General features: G+C 42.9%; 1 long non-coding RNA gene across 1 annotated transcript in view; it reads left to right on the plus strand.

Moving 5' to 3' along the window:
• Nucleotides 1–22,747, plus strand: part of LOC308056665 — a 383,794-nt gene extending 361,047 nt beyond the window's left edge. Inside the window, exon 2 of the long non-coding RNA XR_013924909.1 lies at nucleotides 1–22,747. This exon is cut by the window's left edge and continues 25,186 nt beyond it. This is a non-coding gene — a long non-coding RNA (uncharacterized lncRNA).
• Nucleotides 22,748–25,327: the final 2,580 nt, after the last annotated feature.

The raw sequence follows: 25,327 nt of genomic DNA on the forward strand, positions 1-25,327 counted from the left end.
ATCAGTTGATGGGCTGAACGTGTCTTCTCCCCTATAGGGACACCTGTTGGGTAAGAACTTCATGTTATGCATGCTAAATAACTAACTCACGCTACCTGTTATTAGTAATTATAATTTAGTTGTATGTAGTTTGGTTGTATATCATTTCAAGCTTGTTTTTGCAGACAGTCCCTATCACTGGCAATCATGAACCTTAATTTGTCATGATTTTTATATTAATACAGAGTGTTATTCCGTAAACCATTAGTACTCATCCTTTGTGGGCGCCAGCAGTTGCCGGCAGCAGGTCACACATTCAGACAAAGTGGGCAGACCTGCTGAGGACTCCCCCTGACGCTGTTGGTGCGTTTCCCTGAACAAGTCAGTCAAATCGCCCTCCGATCCAGCACGACTGTTCAGTGAAGGGTCCCTGTAACGGGACGCTGACAGACTGGTTGGGCACAAGGGTCTCAGCTTTCCTGGAGTGCTGATAGACAGATCAAACACCCGGGATTGAGAGGATTTCCCACCTCTCCTCCCAACATTTTCACGTGACACCCTCCCCTCCAGCCTCCTTGTGACTGCATCCTGCTTGACATGTTACTGGCCTGTGGAAAGCTCACCCACAAACTGGCAAAAGATCCAGTTGCTTGGCATTCAACTTTTGAAATGCAGAAGCAGAGTAAACATCTTATAGGCGGATAGCACAATTTTTTACAGATAAGGAACCAGCTGTGCACCCAGGGAAGTCAGGATTACTGCTCAATATCATCTCTTGTTTGCAGCCTCCCTTTTGGCTTCCTTCAGGTGTAACAGGAGGCAGGCAAATTTGTTTGCTTACACCCCAGTTTCCTGTTTCCGAGGCAGTAAGTCTGAGGGTCTGGAAATGCCAGCCACTCAGGGCCTTACCCTTGATCTTCACTGCGTCTGCCTTGCATACCTGCTCCATAACCCTCAGTGATGCTTCAGCCTTCCCATGCAGTAGGCTGGCCCATCACAAGCTATTCCTAACTCGGCAGAGTCAGCATGTGCACAGCACATGGAGCCATACCCTCCTCTCCTTCCTCACTGTGGATGTGTGAGTGCTGGAAAAGCCTGGTTTTTGAGAAAGCAGTGTGAAAACATCTTACGGGCAGACAGCACTATTCTCTTGCCAACTAGATCATTCTGTAGACTTTATATTTAGGGACTCAGACCACAAGTCAGTCAGCTCATCTTTAGAGTTTCATCACAGGAGAGACAAGCAGATGGGTAGCCAGTGGTTTAGTATTAGCAGGATTTTCTTAGGAAATCAGACTTAAAATATGGAAAGTTCATTTCAGATCTGCATTATCCTGCACACTTTTTTCCCTCTCATATCTTGGTGAAGAACTGTAGGATGGCAAAAACATCACAGAAATAGATGGATGAAAATGTTCAGCGTGTGTTGACTTGCAAATCCCAACTACTTTTTCTCATTAATTGTCTCATAATAATCAGAAGACTGGATTGTACCATTTATCCACAGCACTTTAGACAGGGATTGAGATCAGGGGGAAACACTTGCCTCAAAACAAGAATATCCTCTAGTATGACTATGAACTATTGGTACAGTCACCTTACCAGCATTGGGTCACGCCTATGGACCATTGTAAAGATGCAGGGAAGTAAGGTTCATCTTTCCTGGCTGCCTCAGATGATATGCATGGAGACAGGGAATGCAATGCCCGGGAAAGGCCCATGCAAAGGATTCTCTTGCAGACTGGGCAGAGAAATACAACTATCCTGGACAGTTCTGTCACAGAAGGTTTGAAAAATATTTGCTGAATTTCTTTTAATCTGTATTTATATATTTTCAATATTGCATTAGGAAGAGATTTATTTTAAAAATCTAACTAAACATTGGCTTATCAGGCTGAGAATTCAGATATGCTCTTTCTGTACTTCTCTCCAGTTTGGGATGCAAATAGGGAAAATCAGACCAAAAACAGAACAGACACTTCCTGAGTACCCATTCTAAATGTCAAATGAAATTCAAATCATAATGATGTGGAGAGAGAATGATCTTGTGGCATTTTGCATTTATAAGGTATTAAAATACTAACAAATCAGAGAATCTATAGCAAAGACTGCCTGTTGACTACCTGGATGGAGAAACTACACTCCAGATCAGGATCTAGATCTTTTCCAAAACTTCTGGAAGTAATTGACAGCCAGAACAGCTCTGTCTTAGTGGTACCCTAAGAAATTCTGTTAGATGGGAACGGGAATGGGAATAGGAATGATAATGATAATGGAAATGGAAACAGAAATGGAAATGGAATGGGAATAGCAAGGCTGAACATTACTGTCTTGTTAATTATCTTCTGAAAAGTTCATCAGAGACTCTGGAGTCACCTTATGTTGTTTGGATGACATTTTATCTTAGCCCTTTCATTTCCAAGGCTCCACACAAGGGGCACAACACGGCCCTTGTTATGTCAATGTAAGTCTCAACACTTAAAAAAAATGCATGTAGGTGTACTCAGGAAACAAAAGTTTGAAAAGTGCTGAAATCCAGGTCATTCTAGTAAATTTTGCTCCTAAGATGTAGGTCTTGTTAAATGTTTTATTCTTGGGACTAGAAAGGTGAACAAGGATGGTTCAACTGCCTGTGCTTGTATACATTGAATTGAGGTGGTTTTCTGAATGGATATAAAAATGTGAACATGTGATGCCATGTGGTCCCCTTTATCTTGTTTCTTGAATCAGAACAATGAGTTCCAGAAGGTGCAGAATTCATAAATCCTAGTTTCTTTGGATGTGCATCTTATAGTTGCTTGATTTTTTAACAGTTACATCAAAGCTGCTTTGTCAACTCATTCCTTATTAGACACCAATATACGGACTGCAGAGTGAGTTTTTCTGGTCAGTTAAGTATGGCTCTGACGAGAGCTTTCCAGTGGCTGGAGAACCAGTAGCATCTCTGTCCCATGTCCATCCTTTGCTGTTAATCAGTGTTTAGTGCAGCCTTTCCCTTAGTGAGCATACTGATGGAGTCGCTCTGCCACTAGTTCAACAATTTTCCTATAACGTGAAGGAATTCTACATCTTTACGATTGCTTTCCCTCTCAAATTTGGCTGTAATTGGACTATGAGTTCAGAATGAAGACAAACGTCTGCAGCACATGACTGCTGAAACTCGGTTTCCTATATGACACCACCAGGATACATAGACCAACAGATGGGAAAACAGGGTTTTCTGCTTTCAAGTAGCATGCTTTGCATTTGGGCATACTTCCAACTTCAGCCCAGGATTTCATTGCCTTTCCAGGCTCCACATCCATGCCTTTATCAGTCCTGGTAAACAGCAGTGTTACCTGGACTTGTTAAAACTCATCCGTCCTTTCTCCGCCACTTTGCACACCTGCCTGTAGTCTCTTTGGTCATAACTCTGCCACTGCTTCTAGAAGGAAAACTCTTGGGAGTCCTTGGTATCAGCAGGTGTGTAAGACAAGCAGAACAGGCACACCAGATTCAGTCTGCAGGCAGCCTCCTCATGAAGCTGTCATTATGCCCATGCAGCAGGTATGCTGTCCAAAGATATTGGGCAGGAATCTAAGGAAAGGGAGGGGAGGGCATCTTGAATGTATTTGGTTGTAATGAGATTCCAGATAATTTTGAAGTGGAAGGTATCTCTTCAGCCCACATGTAAATGAGCGTTTACACTCTTGAAATGTGATTACATCCTTCATTCATTTCCTAGTTCAGGCAGAATAGGTGATGCAGCTGGGAGAAGGCATATGTTGAGAAAAGATCTAGTGGCCTCCTTTACAGGTAGATGGTAGAAACTTCTCATCAGTGTTTATACGACTCACCATTCCTGTCTCCTGCTCTTCATAAACATGGATAATAATAGGTATAGCACATACCTCATTGGGATTCCTATGAGGAGCAATTAAAACTTTGAAGATGCAAATGTTTAATTGTTTGTAGTCCATCTGGAAACAGGAAATGCCAGAAATTATGTAAGCTGTCGAGGTGGGAATAAGCCCCCTGTAAGCATCTGCTTCTCTTTCTGGTTAATGGTTTGGCAGTATCGTGCATAATAAGGCTCTGATTCTGACTGGGAATCAATGGGGACTACCTGATTATAAATGACATTAAGTGATAATCTGAACTGTTGGCACTTGTTGTGTATTCATAGCCAGGGCTGTAGTTCCCCCTCTCCCTGGCACTGTCCTCATAGTATGGAAACAGGGAGAGGGACTTTTTCTCTGGATATTATATTTTTTATCTCCTTCTTGTATCCTCTAAGGAAAAATGAATATAACCCAGACAAAGTACACATTTTCTGTCAAGAGAGAACATCAAAAAGACAGCAGCAAAATGATCCTTTTGCTGTGGTCCTCACAACAAGGTATAAGATATGCTGATGCTTGTCTGCTGATGAAGCATTGTCATAGGGAGAAGCATTAAAAAGAAATGTGGTAGAAAACCTGTAGGAATTGGTGAGTGTTTGCCAGGACTGGATGACATTTGTCTGGGAGTTCCTAAGGAGCCAGGGAATAAAATAGCTATGCTAGTGACGAAACTTATGCTCTTTATCATTCAGAAGAGCTGCTTGGCTGGAGAGTTGCCCATGTTATACTACTCTTCTGAGAAAAACTGTTAGAAGGGAATATTCTGAAGCAAATGATTAGAGATGGGACTACATAGCATTGTGATTTGAACAGTATAATAGGGGTTGAAATAGTTCTGCCTTTATAAACCATGCTTCTGATATAAATTTCTTAGGAAGAATAGTGGAGCAGATTCTTGGCTGCTAGGTTCCCAACCAGTATAAAACAGCAGAGTCCCCTGACTTCTAGTGGTGTAACGCTAAACTGCATAGGCTAAGGGGGGATGAAACAAGCCATTCATGATAAAGAAGTGAAGTTTTCTAAACAGCTTTTTTGAAATGCCTTGTTAGAAGCTATTAAGAAAGGCTGAAATCCACAAGCTGAGAAAGCTTTGAGAAGGATTTGAAAAAGGTTACTACTTAGAGAACAAAGGTCCTTTTCTCATTAAAGCAGCAAAACCTGCTAAGAACACAGAATTATTTAAGGTAACCAAGAGTAGGGGAGAGTAGGGAAATTCTAGAAAGGTTAGGTAATAATATAGCATAACATTACTTCCTCTTCCCATTTCCCCCCTTCCTACTGCTGACTGCATGCTCCTGCAGTTTCCCCTTAACGCCAGCACAAGCAGCCACACAGCCCTTGTGAACTGACTTGACTCCTTATAAAGGGAGAAAACTACTCCAGCAGAAAAACTAAACCACAAATATTGGAGTGGACCAGCTTTAAGGCTAGAAGGAAAGTGACCACAAGCAGCAGTAAAGGCAGCTTATACATTACCTCTGGCTGCAAGCAGAAATGGGCCGGTTCTCAGAAGAAACCTGCGAGCACATCTTGTGTTGGTGCAAGGGGAGAGTGGAGTGATGTGGAGAACTTTGAGAGTCATATCTGAAGATATAAATTATTCCACAAGCTACTTGGCTGAGATCTGCCAATTTGTAACACACAGGTTAAACTGTGGATGAATACCAGAGGTGCCAATGTGCCTCCTCCCCTTCTCTTTCCTTTGAAAGAGCCAGGATTTCCCTGTTGGTTAGTATGTTCAAATTGATTCAGAACTGCAGTTTATAAGGTGCTTATGGCTTGTAGTATTAGCAATAATCAGAATACACCCACTGCTACCAACCCCAGCCAGGTGGTAGCCCTATTTAACCACACTAAGCAGGAGCCATCACAGGTAGACACCTCTGACCACACGACTCCCAAATCTCTTGTACAACTAGGAAAAGTCACTTCTCTTTTTTTTAGTTTTTATTTATTTATTTATTTTTAAACAAAGTTTTGATAACATACTCTCCTGCAAGTTTGCATGGAGACCTTGATGCTGAATTTTTATACAAATGATTGAATGGCATGATTGTTGTTTATGGATTGTTTATGTTCGAAGTAAGGCTGACCCAGACTTGCTTGTGAATCATCTGGCAGGCAAGAAACAAGTATCAGTGCTGATTGTTTCATTTGGGGGATGGGAATTTTACAAGCGCTGAAACAGTAACAGACAGCCCTAAGTCCTTCTCCAAAGACAACATTGATAAAATCAACAAGTAGTGCAAGATGAAAGCTTCATCCTTTCCCAGGCACTGAAAGATTAGCCCAGTAGACCACAGGGAGGTAGAACATCTTCCTCTGGATTGTCAGCTTTTATTGTGGCTCATGCCCTGAGTCATCTGGTTTAGAACAAAATAATTGATGGACAAAAGAGATGCCTTTTTTCTGGTGTTGTTGCACCCTATCAGGTTCCCATGCACTTTCATTACAATGAATATGTTGTTCAAAATCTCAGTTCTCTTACTTTAATTAAGTAATTCCTGACAACAGGAGGCAAACTCATTGGGGTGTAGTTCACCGCACACATAATCTTTTGCGCTTTCCTGGAAAATTGGGTTGATGTCATTATTAAAGCTGAACAAAAGAAAATGAACTTCATGACTAACTAGAAATTATTTGAGTTTTAAAAAAACCCACACTGACAGCTTGGCTTTTTCGTTTCTTTCCTTTCCCTTAGCTTTACAATTCTGTGTTCTTTATACATATCAAACAATGAGCAAAACTAGTGCCCAGGACCTGAAGCTGAAAAAAGTAACAAAAGTGGTCTGATTTCAGATGCTAAGTGTGTGCATTTCTCAAGGAGTCTAGTGACAGCTACATGGGATCATCAACTCTGGAAACTCATCTTATATTCAGAGTTTTAAGAAAGAACTTTACATTTACACTGTATTTATGTTCTTAAACACACAAATCAGATATGTTCATGCAACCTTCAATGTCTTTGAATTCAGTGTTTAGGTCAGTAGCACCTGAACTTAATGGTGCATCAGGCTGAAATCCTTCCCCCTTCCTGCTCCTCCCTTCCAAGAGAGTGCTGAGTTAGGCACATGCACAATTCGGTGAAAATGTTTGCTGTTTGAAATGTCTTACACTTTAAAACTATACTAATAACATAAAAAAAAAAAAAAAAAAAAAAAAAAAAAAACAAACAAACACAACCAAACCACACACACAAAAGAAACCCCAACAAAACAAAACAAAAAAAAAGAACCAGACACCGAAAGCCTTTTAAAGGGTTTAAAAATTTGGTCAGTCACCTCATGTAATAACTTAGGTACAAGAAAGAGAGAGAAAGCATGGCAGCTGGGTTTGCTTGCCCTCTTTGTTTCCGGGCATTATGTAAATTCAGTACGAATGGTATCAGCCATATCCTGGATTAAACAAGAGTTTTATCTACAGGAGATTGGACTAATCTTCCAACATTTGCATAGCCCAAGGACAGGTGAGTGTCCCTGCGATTGTAGTCAGTGTTTCCCTTCAAAAGACAGATTGTTGAAGCTATGAAAGTGAAGTACTGAGCTGATAAATATTTGTTCCTTGTTTTAATTGTTCTGACCTTGTGTAGGGCTTCATTGTAAAGGCATGGATTCAACACCAGAGTTGACTAAATTTCATTAGATGAATTAATGGAAGTCCATCATGGGCTAATAAACATAAAGGTGAGGATAGTTTCTCAAACCACTGAAAGGTGACAGTATATCAGCAAAAGTGTTTCCATATGATTGTCTTGTGTATTTTTTTTTCCTTGTCTTTGGCTACTGTCTGAGACAAGATACTGGATCAATGGGCATTTGGTCTGATATTTCTTATATTTGTAGCTGTACCTAGAAGTTAATACATGACAGAGCTGGATTGCTGTTGCCTTCTCACATCTTTTGTAGTGGTGCAGTTCTCGTTATGGTTTCTTTAGACAGCATCTTTGAATGCATTGTGATTTTTTGGCACCTTTCTTGTTCTTCTGCATTTCCAGAAAAGTTGCACAAATGGAAGATCTAGTCCACTTTCTCTCTGTACGTCAGTAACTATTACAGGGAAAACAATATGATAAGCTCTTACCAGCTTTTTAAAAAATATTTTTGTTTTACTATTATTAGTATTTTAATATTCTAAATATTATTTTTTTTAACTGAGTGTCCTTTGAAAGAGGCAGAAGTTCAGGCTTCTCTTTTAGCATCTGATTCTGTGATGTTACACTTGACTGTTTTGGGGATATTTGTGTCCAAGTAGCATGCTGAACTGGAGCTCTTACCTAGTACTGGCAAATGAAATTACAGTCATCAAGTAGAAAATGGAAAACAGTTCAAAATCTGTGTTGAGGTCAAGGAAAAGTTTTGGCTGGAAAACCAATGGGAAATGTTGTAATTTGCATTTCAGCACTAATTTGGTAACTTACCAACATGTCTTTTTGTATGATTTGAATCAAAGTGATTATTTCCCTGGCTTTTGGTGTGATCGTCAAAACAAAAAGTTCACTATTTGTTTTCCTTGACTTAGGAGAGACAGGTTTACTACCAAGCTCTGCCAGTACTTTTCAGCGTGACCTTGAACACTTTCTTCCATATTCAAGCCTCTTTTTATGAAAAGAAGACAATGTTTACCATACATTTTATAAAATGCTCTGAGATACATGCGTGAAGAACACTGTAGGAGATCTAGATTATATGTTGTCATCAAAGGGAAGATTCATGTGACTGACAATCGGTTTTGACTCTTACTTTTTTCTGAAGATATTTCCAACTCATCTGATGAAGAAGGCATTAGAGCCTATGAACCAAATATAACTGAAAATCTTCAGAAACAAAAAACACTGGTAAAGTGCACATCAATAGCTACAGTCTTGCTGGGTGTGTCTCTGCTGGTGTTGTTTTTCATTACTCCATTAATAATCCTTTACAAAAGTAAAAATAAATCACAGAGAGATAGAAATTATGTTTTTTCTCAGTGCTTTGATGCGAATTTGTTTGATCTAAAGTGGATAACATGCTTTTCTTCTCCCAGGGAACCACGATTTTTCACTGAAGTTTTTACAGACTTGAAAGAATCATTGATTCCTACAGTAACGGGCGTTGGAAGGAAGCTCTGGAGGTCTCTGGTCTGAATTCTCACTCAAAGCAGGTCCATTGCATCAGGTTGCTCAAGGTCTTACCCAGTTGAGTTTTGAAGAATGGAGATCCCCAAGAGGCCTCTCTGGGCCGCTGTTCCAGGGACTGACCACCCTCATAGTGAAAAGTTTTTCCTAATACCAGATTGAGTTTCTCTGGCTGCAGCTTGTGCCTGTTACATCTCATCCTGTCGCCCTGCACCTCAGAGCAGTCTGGCTCTCTAGACTGTCATTTCCATTCAAATGTACTTTACACACCTTATTGTAGACCAATGCACAAGCCAAAGTCCTGGAAGGCAGCCATACATAAGCCATCCTCCCACTTTGCGTGTAAGTTATCAGAAAGCCCATAAAGAACCTTTATGCAGCCCAGGCCTTTAGTTCAAACCAGACCTGACATACTCTTTCACCTTCACATAAATATGTTTGGGCTTTTTTTTTTTAACATTCATTACAACCACTAAACTCCACTCCAAGGCCAGCTTATTCTCCTTAACGCTACAGCTGTATCCATAAGTCCCCACAGAAGACCCAGTTCCTCCTGTGGGAGCCAAAGTCGATTGGAAGGAATTATTCCTGCAGTGTATGCTGTCAGTGGTACAGCACTGGGCAGGTCTCAAAATCAGCCACCATGCCACTGAGGATCTTCTGGTTTTAGACCATTATTTTATATTTGTTTGTTTGTTTGTTTGCTTGCTTGCTTGTTTTATCGTTGTTGTGAAACTTAAAGAGACCCTGAAAAGGTCACTGGAGACTGAGAGGTGATGCCAGGGAAATACCACTATACGCTTGCCCTCTTTATGATCATCCTTAGGTGCCTGCTGCTGCCATCTGGACCTAAGGGAGATGGGGCTCTGATCTGACCAGTGCAGCCATGCTTATGTTCTTCTGTTAATGCACAGACTTGGAGACCTTCAAAGTTCTGATCTGAAAATTACGGCACGATGGCAAATCACCAGTTATATTTTACTTTCTTGTCACCAGAATAAACCATCTTCTGACCAGACCAATACACTAGGTCATACCACACTGAGGTAAAGCTAACAGGACTGGGAGAATATACATGTAAAAGCCTTGACAGTAGCAGCTGTGGTCTGCATCTCAGTATTTACCACCTCAGTAAGACTGGAAATACTATACAAAGAGAAACGACCTTTGAATCTTACTATCTTACTGCTTCCACACTGCTGCAACAAATAAGCCCCAGCATGAAACTGGAGACCAAGTTACCTTTATCTTTGCTTGTGTAGGACGGTGGTGAGACCCGATGCTGTCTTACCCAGGATACAGTTCAAGTGCTCTGAGACTTTCTTCTCCTCTTCAAGCAGAGGCTACAGCACAATACACAGCTCAGTCTTCCACTGGCTTTATCACAAAAGCATTGGAAGTGACTGCTCAAATTCAGAACTGAGATAAGCTTGATGAAGCACCAAGTCAGTTGATAAGGGGAAGAGTTCTTGGCTGTATATCATGGCTAGCTGCATCCAGCTCCTGGCATTCAGTTTAAGTGATCTAGAGTTATGTCTGCGGTTGCTGGGGACTCTAGACCAAGGGGGTAACATGCATACTGCATAAGCACTTGGCACAGTGATGCCCTGTGGGCATAAGACAGACACCGTTTTCTGTGGTGGTCAGTTTTTCCAGCCTGGCAGTGTAATGTCTTTTTAGCATGAAACTGAAATGGTATGTTGTATGACTTAGGCTGTAGCATGAGTGCATGCAGAGGTGTATTGAGGGTGCAAAACCTTCTGGGATATGACTAAAAGATAATATATCTGGCAGACCTGATGCTGTCTTATTCAGGCTGCCTTTTGACCTGAGTTAGCTACCTCCAAAATTACGCTTGGATCTTACATAAGAGAGAATTAGTTTTCTATCTCAAGGAGAAAAAAAAACCAAAACAACAAAAAACCCAACAACAAAACCAACCAACCAAAGAACACACCCCCTCCAAAAAAAACCCAAAACCAACAAAACCCCAAAACAAAGCAGAAACACCCCAGAGGATTACAGAAACTAACATTTGTGTAATGGAGATGTCAGGAAACCAGGACAAGGAATGGACTAGGGAGCTGAGTAATTCAGTGTAGATGTGTACCATCAGAGAGTTATTCCAAGTATTTTTATGGAAAGAAGAAACAAGGGAACAGTTACTGGATGAACAGACTTTCCCAGGGGTGATTTGTAGATAGAAAAATACTGTCATCCCTCACGTTAATGTAAGGTTAAAAGCAAGGGTAACCCGGCCTCCTGGCAATATGAGACACATACCAGTCTTCACGCGACAAAGAACCAGACACCATGGAGGATCAAGGAGGCAGGGTTGTCCGGGGTTGTTCACAGGCAGGAGACAATACTGATTGCCAGCATCCCATTATGCCATTATAGGTGGAGTTAGGACAGGTTAGCCTATGGACCTCAAAGCAACCCAAAACACACCAAGACACTTCTTGGCTCATTTCATCCTTCATGTGGGAGCTTGGATACCCAGCAGTCCCCACCTGTGCAATATATTATCTGTGGCACAAGAACTGGACCTAAAATGTGCACTCTGCTCAAGGACTTAGGTTGGTCACACCTTGCTTAGAGGCTTTGTAGGTAAAGGGGAACCAGATTTTCTCCTTCTTATCAAGTAATCAAAGTAAAATTAACTCAACTTGTAAAACGGCATGTATGGAAATGATTAAACTTACAGGTTTTACTAAAATGACCCTCTCAAGACAGACTCATACCTATGAAGAGTTTGAGACAGGTTAAAAACTTGGATTTAATTGTAAGAAAGTAAGAAGACCTAAATATAGTATGTCTTGGGGGGTGGAAGTTTATATTTTATTTTTTAATTTGGTAACCATCATTATCTGATGACTCACATGCTGAATCATTTATCTTTGATATGTAGACACAAACTGAGTATTGATCTGATCTTACTGATCTCAATAAAATTAATAAATCAGGTGATTAAAGATAATTGCATGTATCTGTCATTAGGTGATTATTTCTTAATAGTGCTGGTCAAATAATTTAGTAGAAAACTCTGTGGTGGAAAAAAAAATCAAACCCCAAAATTCTTGTCAGAATATATTAGCTTCTGTACTATATTTAGTTATTAAGATATCTCCTGTTATTTGGGCATAAAAACATTATGCCCTTCAGCTAATATTACTTTTATAAAGCTGTGAGTTTAGCATTTGCTATAGGTGTATTAATTACCAGTTTTTAATTTAGAAATATTAAAGCAGTTTTAATATGCTGTGCTTCTAAAACTGAAAAGGTGGAATAGTTGGTAAGCAGAATTAGATGTAAAGAATGAGGCAGTTTTGTATTGATCTATGTCAAACAGAAGACTGCTGTTAGGCTTTGGCATACCTACAGACTATATATTTGCTTTTTAGAGAACAAAATCTCCTTAGATATTAAATCAAAGAATGAAAGTCATTACAGGAATATTAATGACTAATAGCCCAAAAGCAAAGCTTAAAAGGAAAGATTGTTCCTAACTAAGTTTTGTCGCTGTTTGTAACATGTTTTCCTCATATGCATCCATTCTGTAAATCAAAAGAACCACCTCCAATCCAGAACTTCAAATAATACTTCATGCAAAATGATTCATGTAGAAATATCAATACTAAACCACCTATACAGAAGATGCTTAATTTTGTGATTTTTTTGGTTTGTTTGTTCTTTTTTCTAAAGAAGCTATAAAAATCCCATTGACCTGGATTGTTACTTCAGACATTCTGCAGAACAGTATGCCAAAGTGTCCAAGTATTGAGTGTTTACAGATTTAAAGTTTGAGGTTGAGTATAGGCCATTCCCTCCTCAACTATGACCGTGGAGTCCTGCACCAAAATTGCTGTAGACCTTTCCTGGTATTTGTGGTATCAGTATGGATTTCTAGACATTTTATTTAAAGTTATTCAATCATTCAGTTGTTATCCCTTGTTATCACTGTGAGGTCTTCTGTCTGGGCAACCAATGTGGAATCCTTTGCAAGTCCCTGATTTTCAGAGGCCAAAGCAGATGTCACATATCTACAGAATTCTGCATGATTTTAGAGGTCTGGGTGTTAGTCTAATCCATGTCTTACACATGGTACTTCTGCAGATGACCTGGGTCCAAGGGCTTGGGATTCCCTACAAGCCTGTTTGCTTTAGAGGGATAGGGTTGGAATAACTCTAACAGGAAGGTCTTCACACTCTTCCTTTCATGGGGACTGTACCTGCTCTGAAATACAGCCAGTGCCTGCACATCACTTTGCTATGCTAAAAACTTGCTTATACTTTCCATAGGTGACTGGGAAAGCTTCTCCTAATACATCCTGAATGAACAGAGTGGTCTCATGAGTGAGCCTCACCTCACAGCTGAGGCAGGTTGTGTAGCCTTGTAGCCTCGTAATGCAGCAGTGTCATTGCTAGTAATGTGTCACAGATTTTGTACAGAGTTTGCAAGGCCTCAGCCCTGAAATTTATCAGGCTTGCTTTGCTGGAACTTTTCTTGGCCTGACTGAAGTTTTGTTTTTACTTCATTTAGCTGTAACAGCAATTCTTCTAATGACGATGTCATTAGTTTTGCTTATCACTGTATGGTACAGCCATGGTTGCAGTGTTGGTAGCACTAACAAATAGCTGTCCTGTGCAAAGCAAGATATAACTTTAACATAGTGATGTAGCATAGATGAATAACAGGCCTGGCATGATAGCAGAGGCCTTGGGAAGGGAGTGCACAAGATGCAGTATGGAGGGGTATGGGCACGAAATGATAAGAGCTGACACAAAGGCTGGTCCTGAAGGTCCTAGCCCACCAATGAACGGTTAAAGAAACGCAGACCTGGAGATGGGCAAAGCTCTTCCTAGGACTAGCAAAGCAAAAAAAAAGTACAAATATTCCACATACATAGTGGAATGTATGCAATGTATATATAATGTATAGCAAATGCAGATACAATATGGAGTTGCAGACCAGTGAAGAAAGAGCAATGGGTGAAAGTATAACATAAAATGTGTACCTGAAAAAAAAAGGAAGGACAACAGGAAGGAGAAATTAACATCATATGCTTCCTGGCAAAGGAATCTGGATGCTCGTGATTTACTCTACCCCTTCCCCTCCAACTAGGTGGAAACTATTAACATTAGTACCTGGAGGAGCAGCAGGGAGTAACACGAGGGAAAAGGTTAGAAACTAAGTACTGTGTTTAACATTTTAAACTGTATTGTTATGGAGACTTTTTATAGCAACATTTTTTTTTAATAATTCAATCTGGAATGATAATTCTTTCATTAATTAAGATTTCATTTATACTATTCATAAATCCTTATTGTCACATATAAGGTGTATTTACTTTTTTCACATATGTTTTTGAGCATAGCATGGCTTAAGCATGGCTGAAGCCTGGCTGCTTAACAGAACTTAGGACATCCTGCCTGGAGTTACACATAGCTGACATTTGGCAAGGAAAAGCCATGCAGAGATTCCCTGTGCATGGAACCCCAAATTAAACTTCTTAGATATAGGGAGAAGATCCTAGTGTGTTGATGGCTGACAAATGCAACTTTGAATCACTTGGTGACAACAGAGAAGGGAATTTTACACAATTAAATTATATATATATATATTATTTTATTATATTATTATATAATTCTATATAAATTTTAATAAAAAATTACGCAATTAAAAAATTACAGCAGTGTAACCCCTCATACAATTCTGCCTGATTTCCACTATAGCTTTTTTCCTATAAAATATTAGGCAGGAGGACTCCCTGTGACACATAACCTACAAATCAGAGTGTAAATACGTATCTGTATGCTTTTCGGCACTTGATCTACCTACCTGAGTTTCCCCAGTTCACAGAATCACAGAATGGTCAGGGTTGGAAGGGACCTCAGGAGATCACCTAGTCCAGGGGTCCTCAAACTACAGCCTGAGGGCTGGACACGGCCCCCCCAGGGTCCTCAATCCGGCCCCCGGTATTTACAGAACCCCCGCCACCCCCCGCCGGGGGTTGGGGGGGAAACCAAGCAGCCGCAGATGGCTGCCTGCCACTGCATCCGCGCCGGGCCCTTTGTTAAAAAGTGTGAGGACCCCTGGTCTAGTCCAACCCCCTGCTAAAGCAGGTGTATCTAGAGCAGGCTGCACAGGATCACATCCAGGTGGGTTTTGAGTGTCTCCAGAGAAGGAGACTCCACAACCTCTCTGGGCAGCCTGTTCCAGTCCTCTGCCACTCTCAAAGTAAGGAAGTTCTTCCTTATATTCAGAAGGAACTTCTTGTGTTTCAGGTTGTGCCCATTGCCCCTTGTCCTGTCACTGGGCACCACTGAAAAGAGCCTGGCCCCATCCCCTTGACACTCATCCTTGAGATATTTGTACACATCAACAAGTTCCCCCCTCAGTCTTCCCTTCTCCAGGCTACACAGGCCCAGCTCTCTCAGCCTTTCCTCACAAGGGAGATGCTCCAGTCCCCTCATCATCTTCACAGCGCTCTGCTGGACCCTCTCCAGCAGTTCCCTGTCTCTCTCCAACTGGGGAGCCCAGCACTGGACACAGCACTCCCGATGTGGCCTCACCAGGGCAGAGCAGAGGGGGAGGATCACCTCCCTCTGCCTGCTGGCCGCGGTCCTCCTAACGCTCCCCAGGATCCCACTGGCCTTCTTGGCCACATGGACATGCTGCTGGCGCTGGCTCATGGGCAACTTGCTGTCCACTTGTCCTCCACTTTGTTGGTAGTTAATTCTGAATTGTTCTCCAGGTACTACATGTTTGTGCATGAGTTTTTGATGCGTCACACAGGGATTTTTTACTTCGATTTCTGTTAGAATTAATGGTTGTTGTGTGGCTAAAGCACTGCATGAGAAAAAAAAAAAAGAAATATGTCTGTCATCTTAAACATTCAATTTATTAGTTTTTATAAACTCTATGTACACACAGCTAGAAATAAACTGAATATCACTGTTTCTTCTATAGGTTACCAGTAATAGAGGCTTTTAATACTTGTGGTCTGTCTTGATGCCATGTTTCTGTGGAACACCTAAACAAAGTTGGTCTTTATGGTATTTCCAAACCAAGCCCTAATGGTGCTAGCTGCTGTACAGAACAGTAAGAAAGCCCTGGTCCTGCTAAGAGGGGATGAATTGAAGAGTGAAGGTATACGTGAGGAAAGATAAGGCACTGAAGTGGAGCCTTTGGGTTCTCGAGACATGCAGTTCTGTGCGCTATGTATTGACTCACCTTAGAGAGGTAAGTCATTCCTAAATCTTTTCTCCTGAAATACCAGAGCTGAATAAAATAGCCAGGGCAAAGGAGAGCTCCAGGAATGTATCTTCAAAGTCTAAGGACAACTAATTTTCAACATGTTTGCAGCCTTTTTTTCATCACCTTCCAGAAACGTTCTCACAGTTAGATTTTCATAGTGCGAGTACTTGGAAATTCCATGATTCATTTATTTCCCACATTGGAAAATCAAACACTTGTTCATACAAGTAGTCCGGACTGTTCTCATAGGATATTAGTGGGCCTGCTTACTCCTGATAGACATGGATAAACTTACTTCAATGCTCTACATGTGTACAAAATCAAGAATCTGTTGTAATACCACAAACACAACTCTGCGCTAGCCAAAATCACACTTTATTCTCAAATATAAGATTTGAGACACATGTTCTTGTTGCTTAGTTACAAAAGTTCTCCAACAGAGAAACGAACATGTAACTGCAACGAACATGAAAATATAAATTGACTATTTTCAAATTAATCCTTGGCATTCATGTCACCTGCACCCCAGGTATTCAGGAGATTGTGAATAAAACTTTGAAATGTGAAAATTACTTCTGAGAATTAATGACAGAAGATGTGCAGAAGCCGAGTTCATGAGCCTATTACTTGTTACAGAAGCGACACTGTTGAAGACTGCAAAAAAGCATCAAGAGTTTTTCTGTAGTGCTCCCTTTGGTTGACACCGGGAACTGTGGCTTCAGGGGAGACGTTCTATAACTGGAAGAGGGAGAATGACTGTAACTTAGATGAAGTGAAGGACAAAATGTGCGAGATAATAAAACTTCCTGAAAAGACTAAGGTATTACTTTCCCTTGGAAATGAATGATCCCAATGGGAGGTGACATTCAAACCCATTGAAGCAGAACCTGTTCCAAGACTAAACCTGACAGCACCCACACATGTCTTTAATGTGTGATTAATGACCCATGATAGACATATGTCAGGTCAGTGATGCTGACACAGGCAGATGGAGATTTTTTTAACAGAACTGCCTGAATGATATGCCTGTAGTAAGTGCTGCAGAAAGGATCACATTTAGCTAAATGCAACTGGACATGAAGAGTGATAGGAATTTGCTTTAGGGGATTGACTCATTTATTCAGGAGAAGGAAATGATTATAATCTATTTTTTTATTTAGTATTCACACCACAGACATTCCAAGACTTACCTGTGTGTAGGGCAAACTATTTATATGCTTAAGAAATAAGCCAAGCACATGATGGGGCAGAAGAGAAGAAAAACACAGATTCATGGGAACTTATGGCTTATGAGAACTCAGAGTCTATGGTTAAGTGGCTCTCTTTCTGCCCACCTTGATATGCAGCCAGAGGCCCTGGCCCTGTTTTGGCATGCTTCTGTGCTGGCAGCTGTGAAGGATTATGTTTGAGAAAAGAAGTTTATAGTGTATGCAGGTAATCCCAGTATGCATATATGTGAAATAGAAAAGGATTAAGGGGCTGCAGCAAGGGCCAAATTGTCTCCATTATCTTTGCTAGCAGTTTGAGTTTTTGTTTGGAATAAAAAGAGACTAATTACTCATCTCAGCATCAGGGCAGTACAAGAGGAGTTTGCACCATTCTCCCTGTTCCAGCCTCCCGATACCCTACTGCTGATTCAATTGCTAATCTAATTTTAAAAACCAGCAGCAATGGCCAGATGTATCCATGAAACCCAGTTAGAAATCAAGAGGCACAGGGAAGTCCTTCATAACTATATTGCAACAGCATGCCACCGCTACACACCCTTTGCTGATGTGCAGAGCTTTATGACACTCAACCTTCTGCCATTCACTAGCATTGTGAAGGCACTAGAAGCACTCTGCTGTTTGTACAGCTGGGTATTGTCTCTGCACCATTCAAAGCAAGGGGGTTTGGAACCCTGAAGAAGAGTGTTTGGCTAAGAGAAAGGCAAAGATATAGGTCAAGTGGCTGGGGGATGGCACATACGAGTCTATCAGGTATAACCAGTCACGTCCTCTTCTGGAGACAGGCTGCTTGAATTCAACTCCTCCTTCCACTGTGAATTCAGTGGAAAAGTCTTTGAAGTAAAGTTTAACCTCAATCTCAAAATATTTAAGGGACAATGCCTGTGACTGTGGCATTCTAGAACTTCTTGGGGAAAACAGCTTTTAGTTTCTAAAGGAGGATCAGGCAGTTGGCTGCACGGCACCATGAGAGGTACCCTCAGTCTTTGGAATCACTTTGCCCAGCAAAGCAACTAAGCCTTCTTTAAGCAGTTCTCTCCACAAGTCCTGTTTCAATTTCAAAAGGCTGTCCTTCTGGTTTGTTTGGAAAACCACTAAGTGAGAAAAAATTCTAGAGGAAACAGCTGTTACCTTGATTTGGTAGGTCTCTGACTGCATCAGGCTTGCTATTAGAAAATGTAGTCAGTAAATCTAGGACTAAAATCTTGCCTGAGGTGAGATCGGGCAAAGAGAGAGATTGAAAAGCCCGTTTCCATACCACCTGGTGTGGTGTACTGCAAACAAGGCATTATAAAAGCCCTGGACTACTAAACTAGTTTTGGATTTCATTGTAGAGGACATACTTTAAGATACTGACAGCCTTTAGAAGCAGATAAAACCTACAAGCAGTTCTGTCACTGAAGTTCTGTTGGTTCACCTACCGCAAAACTCCTTGAATAGTCCCACAACAATCTGCTAAAAGCACTCTCAAGAAGGGCATCCTGAGATGATCCTACTAATACACCAGAGAGAACTACAGGAATGCACTCTCCAGAGTATCTCCATACCCAGTCTGGAGAACCACGTGTGCCTCTGGGTGAAAGCACAGTGTTTAGGAGACTGAAGAGGCTGATAACCTCTTAGGGAGATTTTCTGTAACACTGAAATAGTTTTTAAAATTTGGCCCTTCCATTCCTGGAAAATTCCTTACATTTGCACCTAACAGCTAGGTTGTAGTTCCAAAATTATGCCAGCATATTTCAGAACCCAGCTGTCCTTTGGCCCCTCTAGCATATATTACCTTGTAGACCAGATGCCTTTTTTGGTTTTCTAATGATGAAAACAGAATTCTGCATTTCCCTATTTCTGTGACTCAGGGCAGGAAGATCTGGTTCTACCATGTGGCCTGTTCCAGCACTTGTAATAATGAGCTCTCCACTGGGGTTACTCGAGTTCAGAGTCATTACACAAATGCAGCATGCTGCTTTATCGCCTAGCGAAATGCACCCACTTCTAGGTTGAAATGGAGGAAGCGCTTTAACAGCAGAGCACAGAGGATACCTGAGAACAGAAGATAGCAGAGTTAAAAAAGAGAAATAGCCTAAGCGTATGTGAGGCTACAGTGTGCCTTGTGCAACAGTCTGCCAGCAGTGACTATAGCCAGAACCAACAGTAGTAGCTCAATGGCTACTTTAAAGCACAATTTACTTTAAAACGGGTAGCATTTGCGGTCTTTTGCTAGGGAAGGCTCAGGAAAGGCTAAGCCAGTTCAGCCAGAACAAGCACTCTCAGTGCAAATGAGAGCTCCCAGTCTTCTGGGAAGAATTTAGGAAGATCAGAGATGTAAAACCTGAGGAGCAGTTCCAGTGGATACTTGCATGTTAGATCAATGAGGAGAAGCATCAAAGTACAGCTGCTTCTAACATAGCAAGCATGTGAAGGTCAGGGAACTGGGAATTCTCAGTGTGCAGTGATCCTTAATATAACTTGTTTTGTGACTGACAGGACCTTGTAGTAAAAGCCAAACATAATCTAACAGAGCAGCTGTAATTATGGTACAGATACTTCAGGGAAATGGTAGACCTGCTTCCTTTACTCATTTCCTGGGTAATGCTAGTGAGCAGGCATCTAGGAGAGGAAAAGTCAGGGCAAGAGAGACATTTTTCTTACCATCTCCATTGCCATCTACTTTAATTGGGTCACTTGTATTCCAGTCTCCTCCCTATCAAGCACCATAGTAAGTGTCCATGCAGCTGTAGGACTGGGAACATTGTGCATTTTTGTTAAAAAAAAACGCAGATGCCTCTAAGAGATATTTAGTCGGTGGGCATCATAAGCCCCTTCTACACTGAACTCACTTGCAATGGGATGATTGCCTCGGTAAGTGCAGACTGCGGGAAGGCTGATGAGAATGAAGTGCACATGCTCACCAGACTCCACCTATTTGTATCACTCAGGCTCCATCTATTCGTAACAGAACAAGGTGGCAGTTTTGCAGCTCTCCAGAATGGAACTATCTGCCTTTCTTCTGTCATCAGCAGTTCAGTAAGGATGCGTGTTAAATCTCAAAACTAACGATGGTGAACCCACTCTGCTGAGCTGACTGGGATGTGGTTTTGGAATCTGGTTCATATTTTCTGAGGCCATAAAAGACAAGAAATCCATGTAAATTCTGCATATGACAGATGATCATTAAAGAAAAGTGTTGGTCTGCTAAACCACTGCAGACTTACCATGACTTGAGAGATACAACTCCCTAAAATAAAAGGGAGATTAGGTGAGAAAGCAGCTGTAGAGGTGAAGGGTATAGCTTCCCTAAGGTAAGAGTGATGCTTAAGGGGTAAAAATGTTTGAAGATGGATGCTGCTATAACAGTGTTGTTATATACAAACATGTTGTCAGATTATAGCGCCTCCCCTCATATTTGCTCTATGTACAAGAGATACCGATCTGCAAGAACTAGACCAAAGCACATGCAGCAGATGCATGACTCATCCTGCTTTTGCTACAGAGTTAGTTCTGTGCCTGTCTTGTGTCAGCCTGTTCTCTGAAACCACTTCCTTAATTTACTTTGTCTAGATGTCACGGCTTAATCACTTGGTGTTGAAACCAATCTGGGGTTACAATAAGTCATTCACCTTATGTTTGAAAGCAGCCTGTGCACGCAGAGTAAATTAGAGGCAAATTTTCAGCCTAGCAGCCATATGAGTTCATCAAGAATAATGTGCTGTGTTGCAGAATACATTTACATTATGTGGGACAGATTTGTTTAACAACTCAGCGCTAAAATGCTCCAGAGAAATTAAGCTGCCAGATTTCCCATGCAGCTCAATTCCCACTGAGCAATAGGCAGCTGCATGGTTGGGGGGATATGCGAAGAGCTGCACCTTCTCTCCTCCTCGTCCCCTCTTTTCTCATGATGCAGTGAGCAGAGCTCAGCGGGGGATGAGGATCTAGGCCTTAAGTCTAGCACTTTTGAGCCATCTGGTAAGAACTGAGACCTGAATTTCATTTCCATTAGGTATTCTCTTGCACACTTACTTACCTTCTTTCTCACACTTTCCCAAGTATTCTTCTGTGACTGCCTGGCTAAGTTGTTAACATGACTTACAGGCATGTGGGTGTAGGTCATTCTCATATTCCAGGGGCTTTGCAAGCACCAACACTTGGAAAGAGGTTTTTGTGCAAATAAAACCCTGTGGACTTGCAAGCACTGTGAAAGTGCAGGATGGGAGAGGAAGAAAAGCACTAGTGGGGACTCAGGCAGTCTGTGACCCTCCATAACTGGGAGGCGTAAGAGGCTGGATCTACAAAAAGCTGCTTGCACCTGGCAGGAAAAGTTGTCTGTTGGGAAGGAAGAGGCAAGAAGGGGCATTTCCTGAGCAGTGGGAGAGCAGTGCAATGTTTCTTATGTCCTGAGGCTCAGACACACAGCTTTGGACTGAAGACACTGGGAGCATGTGAAGCAGCGTGAGGCAGAATTAGGACCTGCTGAAGGCAATTGAACTACAGGTTTGGTGTGCTAAATGGAGCTGATCACCTTTGCCTATGTGGCTAGAAAGCAAGAAGAACTAGTGGCCTGTGATGCACATGGTCTTGTAACAACTGTGGGGAGCCCACGACAGGCTTAGGAAAAGCCCCTGAAATACTGCTTAGTGCATCCAGTGTTTTCAACGGTTTCCCTCAAGTGCTGAAGTGAGCAGGCTTCTAGTCTAACTTACAGATCAAGACTTCTCTCCTGAGGAACAGAGCCACTGAAGCTCAAAATCTTTGCAGATTATCCTGTGGCTGTCTCAAATTCGGTCCTATTTGAAAGGGCACAAAATTAGCTGGTATGGCTGAAAACAACTGCCTTCAGGTTATAGACATTGGGCTGGATGGTCTAGCTAGGGTGTGCGCATGCGAAAGGAAAGCTAGGTTTTGAACGATTCAGGTGGCTGAATGCAGATATTGCCCTGTTTCCTCCTTCAACCGCAAAGAGCAGGCAGGAAGAAGGACAATGTGTAACCCTCAAAAAAGAGGTTATTTCTCCAAGTATATTGCTTGCATCAGCCCCTCATGGCAGTGAGGAAGATGGCATGCCAATTCAATTTTGTCCCTGTTTGAATATTTGTGGAAAGCCTCTAGCAGCAAGAGAAATCATAGCAGGAAGAAATTTGTCAGAAGGCAAAACCAGCAACATGACACTTAAGTAACTGCAGTGAGGCATAATCCATCCTAAAGTCATGGAAACAAAGCTCTGCTTAAACTAAACTTACTTAACAGAGGGTCTGACTTTAATGGAAGAAGCCAGGTCAGGCTTTTGCTGTGTAACAGGGGTAACAGGTCCCAAACAGTAAAAACTTGGGGTGCAACTTTACTCATATCCTACTGGTAAAATTCAATTCCTAATATTTGAGATTTTCAGCAGTAATTTGGGCCAGATCTACTCCTCTCTTACTGATTTTAGTGCAAATTCAACTACGGATTCAGGGCGCAATGCAAGGTGAACACCCGGAGGAGTGGCTGCCCAACTTTTGTGCAAATCCAGCACTGAAATCAGTGCCCTGAAATGAAATGTGAAAATGTCTGCCATTTACCACTCTGGACTGAATTTAACACCAGCTGCTCCAGTGTTCGGAAAATGGATTGTAAACACTTAAGCCAGAACCTATTTTCAAATTGCACTGTGAGGTACCCAGCGTTTCTGAAAGTGCTGCTAAACAGACATGGTATGCTTTTAGGAATGCTATTGTCTGACCGCCTGGACAAACATGAAGGGTTTTGAAGTAATACATTCTTCCCCGCACACTTTGAAGGTCCATACCAACTTTATCTTTCCTTCTCTATTGAAATATACTTGCAGCCTCTCTGTGCTGTCTTCTGAGGCAGCTGTGTTCTGTTTCAGCATGTTCAGGCTGTGGGAGAGCAGCATGTTCTGTAAGGTTAAATACATTTATCTTCCTTAGGACTGGGCCACACAGTATTTGGAACAATTGTTTCTGGGGCACAGGAGACTAATAGTTCTAGGAAAAAGAAAAGGCAAGTGTACAGTGAGGTTTAATTAAAGCACAACGTGATGTCAGCCTCAGAGAAACGTAGCCAGTCCCTCTACATTTAGAAAACTTAAGACATTAACATAGATGTAATTGAAGCATAGGTTTAGAAACCTACCATTCTCAGCAACAGCATCGTATGCTCTCCTTGTTGTTACTGTCATCACACCTACTGCAGTTTAAGACAGGTAATGAAATGTGGTGATGTCCTCATATTCAGTCAAATGTGTGTTTCAAGGCAAAATCTGCTCGATGAGCTTGTACATCTTGTGTTTACAAAAAGTGGAAATGGTGACACAGGATAAACCCACCAAGGTTTTCACTCAGGTAGCTTTATGTACAGCTGTAAAGCTCCTGCAGAGTTCCTGGCACTGTAGTTTAGTTTGGTTATAATAATCACTATCCCCTGTCTCTGTATGTACTCAAAGCTTAAAATATAGTAAACACCAGTGTTCTTTGCGCTTCGTAAACAGTTGTACAATTTGAAGCTTGCAAGAGCTGCAATAAATTATTCACACTTTATAGGAATTACATTCCAGAAGAGGGAGAGGAGATGAACATAGATTGTGAGATGCTGGAAGCCTCTCTATTACAGTATCTGTGCCATGCCGTTCTTGACATTATACACCCTCCTCCCGCTTCGTAAAACAAAGGACTCCTACAGTGCTGTGCGAAGGAAAGGTGCAAAAAAAGCTGGAGATTTCTTGGCTTGCCTGCGGGACGTCAGGCTCCTTGTGCAGCTGTTTACAGAGCAGGCAACTCCCCGGCCGGAGCGCTCCCGCCTGCCTCAGCACAGCGCGGGCTCCTGCCAGCCACTGCTCTGCTCGGCGGGCCGCTGGCCCTCGGCACCCATCTCCCCCAACGGAGTGACCCAGGCCCACCGGGAAGCTGCTCAGGGCTACGAACTGCAGTACCTAAGCCGCTGATTACATATATACACACGCATATAAAAATACACGCGTGTGTGTGTACGTATGTGAGAGCTGATGGCTCTTTTTCACAGGCAGAGGAACGTCAGCGCCTGCCTGGTCTGGGGCGGTGTGAACTACCCCCGCTCCCTGAGAGGCCATACACAGATCAGAAGTCTAAAGCCAAGCCACCGTCTTCCTGTCGCCTCAAGAGAAAAACCCGTTGAAACACCGATCTATCTGCTGAAGTGACCAGTGAAGGCCTACAAGCGCCCCCCCACAGCGGAGTGGCAGCGCCGGGCCCACCCTGGCGCCGGGCGGCGCGGCTACACCACCCCCCCCCCGCAGCCCCCGCCGCGCTCCCCGCCGGGCCCCGAACCGCCGGGCCCCGAACCCCCGGACCCCGCGCCCCCCGCCGTGGGCGAGGCGTTCCGGGGGGGGTCGGTGGGGGGTGGGCGGCCTCTGCGCTGCTACCGGCCCCCCGGCAACCCGCTGCGGCCCCGCCCTGACTCCGCGAGTGCCAGCGCTCCCGCCCGACCCCCCGCGTTTCCTGCCCCCGGGCCGGGCCGTGCACCCCCCCGCCGCGGGCAGGCAGAGCGCGGAGGAAGGGGGGATCGCGGGGGGGTGTGTGTGTGTGTGTGTGTGTGTGAGCGCTCCCTGCGCACGCGCACGGCGCCGCCGCGTTTCCTGAGGGCGCTGACACCGAGTTACTTTTCACCTACTTCGCGGCGCGCGGCGCGGCGGGGTAACTGCCGGTCAGGCGGCGGCACGCGGCGCGCCTGCGCGGGCCCCGCGCCAGCACCCGCGCCCCAACCCGCGCCCGGGCGGGGGCTGCCCCCCCCGCCGCACCGTCCCGCCCGCGCGTCCGCCCGCGCATCCGCCCGCCGACTCCCCGCAGCGCGGGCCCCCATGCCTGCTTGCTCCGCCAGGTCGGCACCCCGCCCCC

This window comes from Falco punctatus (assembly GCF_963210335.1).
Source record: "Falco punctatus genome assembly, chromosome: Z".
Taxonomy (NCBI): Eukaryota; Metazoa; Chordata; class Aves; order Falconiformes; family Falconidae; genus Falco; species Falco punctatus.